Genomic DNA, 3,895 nt, shown 5'->3' with positions numbered 1-3,895 from the left:
AGGTTAGTGGGAGCAACTAAGTTCCATGTACTGCAACCTCCTCTATTTCATCTGTCTCTCTGGACTCGGCTCAGAGCCTAGTTCCTGGGATGACCAAGGCAGACAGCAAGTGTGCAGAAGCCATATGGGTGTGGAGAAAGGAAGGGATGGTCTCTCAATTCCCACCCAACCAAACTTTTCCCCAAAGTTCCTCCTCCTCCTCAACAAGCCTCAGCAGCTAGGTTATGTCCCTTGTCCACCTATCACTCAAGTTCTTTCTAATTACCTTAGTAGAGCTCCTTCCCATCCAACACCACCACTAGCAACCTGCCAAAACCTGTTGTGATTTGAACCCTGTTTGTTCCCACTGATGCCATGTGTCCAGAGGTGGGTGCCTTTAAGAGGCGATTAAATCCTTGAGAAAGATTCATGCCTTTCTCACTAGAGGGCGTTTGTTCTCCCAAGAGCAGTTGGTAGAGCAGCTGGTAGAGCAGTTGAGCTTTGGCTCAACTGGGAACAACACACCCTCAGGCCAAACTTTCATCCAAAAGCAGTCCTCCAGTCTGTCTTCCACCAGCACTTGCTAGCCCTTCCGCTTCCTGCATGAGTTGAAGCAGCACTAGGCCCTCAGCAGAAGCCGAGCAGGTGCCAAGACCATGCATGTTCTTGGACTTCTCAACTGCCAAAACCAAAGGCTCTACTGTTTATATATCACAGCAACAGAGAAAAGAAAGCAGAAGGCCAACCTTTCCTGGCCTCCCTAAATCCAGGCAAGTATCCAAAGTCTTAGCAGAAAACACAGACATATCTTCTAAGTGTGGAGTGGATGACAGAGAAGTGGTTTGCTGGCTTGAGGTTCAGGTGGCAATTTGCATGTAAGGATTAGTAGGGTGGGGCCAGCCACTTGCTCATTTTGATTTGGATTTGCAACTTCAGTGCTGTAAACTGGCAAGAATGCTCAAATATGGTTAATTTACTTCTGGAAAAACCCTCCTCTCCCTTCATTATCTACATTCCAAACCATTCTCAGGTGAATAATCAGAAACCCAGGACTCTGAGCTACAGAGCCACAGGGCACACTGGAAAAGAAAGCTTACTAAATTTTGAGTCAGACATCCAACTTCCTAGGTATCAGAATTGGTCTACATGACCTCCCTGAGCTTTGTTTTTCTCATCTATAAAACAAAGATCTTAATTCTTACCTATCTCTCTACACAGCTATAGTACCAGATGAGACCACGTACATGAAATAACTGTGCAGATCATGAAGGTCCCCCCAGAAGAGTACTGGATGCAGGTGGCCTTAGAGACCCGACTGCTAGTCCTGGTTCTGGAACACAGTTATTACATGGTTTTTGTCCTGGCAAAAAAACCTTTCAGTCCTGACCATTCTCCACCTTCAGAGCCCTCACTGCAGCAGGAGACAGGATCAGCCATAGGCCAAGGTCACCTGGGACAGGAGTCATAGCTGAATTGTGCAATGAATGAGTGGGGTGCTCCTTCCTTCCAGCTTTGAAGCCAGATTTGGGTTGTAAACAAGCCACCACTTCCTCTATCCCTCTGGGGCTATAGCCAGAGGGGAGGTGGTTACTCTAGACCCCTCTGCTTCTAAGGTGGCCTTGCTCTGGTGCTGCTCAACATCACTACAAAATTAACATGCATGGGACCAGTGAGATGATGGTTCAGCAGATAAAGATGCTCATTACCAAGCCCCACAACCTGACTTTAATCCCCAGGACTCACTGGTGGAAGGAGAGAACTGACTCCTGCAAGTTGTCCTCTGATCTTTACATGCATGCCATGGTGCATGTACATACACACAATAAATAAATATAAAAAAAAAACTTAGAAATCAACATGCATAGTTACTTAGTGCTAAATGTGTGTGTATATATATATGTGTGTGTGATTGTGTATATATATGTGTGTGTGTGTGTGTGTGTGTATGTGTGTGTCTTGAATCTACTGTCAGAATTTTTGGCATGTGTATGGGTCTTAAGTTATCATGATGGTTTGAATGAAAATGTCCCCCATAGGCGCCAAGTATTTGGACATTTTGTCCCCAGTTGGTGGCGCTGTTTTGGGAGGTCTTAGAAGGTGTGATGTCACTGGGGGTAGGCTTAGAGAGTTTTAAGCCTTGCTGGATCTCCAGTTGCTCTCTTGAATCCTGTGCCTGCTGGAAGATGTAAAGCTTAGCTTCTGCTCCTCCTCCAGCCACCTCTGCCATCATGCCTCCCTGCTGTGATGGACTGTAATTCCCTTGGAACTGGAAGCTCAAATAAACTCTTCCTTTTATAAGTTGTTTTGGTCAGTGTTTCTATCACAGCAACAGAAAGGTGACTAATACAGTAATCAACCACAGACTCTTCTGAGTGCTAGACAAATGCCATCCCACTGAGCTATATCTCCAGCACTATCATCAGACATTAACGTTTCTTTTCTTCTGTCCATCCTAGACTATCTAGGGTAGTCCTTCCCTAGAGTTCAAGGATAAAACTAGGGAAAAATCATAGAGGTCACAGTATGTCATAGTTTTATCCAGATGAAGTAGCAAGGTTCAGGAGATGGCTCAGTGGGAAGAGCTCTTGCCATGCAAGGATGAGGGCAGGAGTTCAGCTCCCCGGCACCTTTGCAGCCTGCCAATAATCCCTAAGCCAAGAGGAAAAGAGGGAGGTGTCCCCAGGAGCATGCTGGCTAGCTAGACTAGTCAATCAGTGTGCTCTGGGCTCAGCTGAGAGACCTGCCTCAGTCTAAGGTGGAGAACAATGGAGAAAGACATACACCTCTCTCTCTCTCTCTCTCTCTCTCTCTCTCTCTCTCTCTCTCTCCCCCTCTCTCTCTCTCTAAATAATAAATAAATAAATAATGGTCTTTTAAAAACCAATAAAGTAGCAACAAAAGGCTAAGGATAAAGCTCATGGACAGTGCATTTCCCTAAAATGCATAAGGCCCTGACTTGATCCCCACTATGAGCTTGGATAGAAGTGAAGGCAGGAGGACCAGAAATTCAGTCACACACAGCAAGTTTGAGGCAAGCCTAGGCTATATGACACCCTATCTAGAATAAAAGAAGGGAGGGGAAGGAAGGAAGGAAGGGGAGAGACACAGAAGGAAGGAAGGAAGGAAAAGAAGGACAAAGGAAGGGAAGAATTTAAAATAGCAATAATGATAGCCATAAAGACAAGGAAAAATCTTTATTTTTCAATATATATTTTTATTGAATTTTTGTGTTTCATACAATACACCTTAATCATATTTAGACCTCTCTCCTGTCTGTACCCCTCATAGCCCTCCCACTGGATTGCATGCATTCTATCACATATGTTAAGGTCTATCTCGTCAAGTTGGTGTCCTCAGATGTCCCTTGGTTTGAGTTCAGCCACTGGAGCCTGGTCAGCCTATCTAGTGTCACTCCCTTAAAGAAGACCAACTGTCCCTCCCCCAGCAGTGATCAGCTGCCAATAGTTCTTCAGCTAAGGTTGGGGTTTCTTACCCATTATCCAAAAAGGGGAAAATCTTAACACACTTTGATCCCTTTCTTCCTTAGTAACCTTCACGCATGCCCTCTGTCCTCCCTGGGCCCTGGCCAACTTCATCCATCTACTTTTCAAAGAAGCCCCCCTTCATACCTAACAGGTTGTAACTCTCACTCTAGAGCTCCAGTCTCCTGTGTGTAGTTTTTGACACTTCCTCTGTGGTCTGTTTCTTCACTCCATTTTTTCTCTCAAAGCTACAAGCAGCAGGAGGTGTGAAGCCAGACTACCTCAGCCAAGCTTGCATTCCCACTGCCCAGAAAACCCCTAGCACATGGTAGGGAAGGATGTGCTCAATGACACAGAATGTTTAGGAGCAAAAGGACTGTCTACCCTCTGCAAGTTCAGTACTGAGGTCCAGGAAATAAACTAGCAATAGATTA

This window comes from Nannospalax galili, unplaced genomic scaffold, assembly GCF_000622305.1.
Source record: "Nannospalax galili isolate Female #2095 unplaced genomic scaffold, S.galili_v1.0 scaffold229, whole genome shotgun sequence".
Lineage (NCBI taxonomy): Eukaryota > Metazoa > Chordata > Mammalia > Rodentia > Spalacidae > Nannospalax > Nannospalax galili.
The sequence above is the reverse complement of the archived record's forward strand: the minus strand, read 5'-3'. Positions refer to the sequence as shown.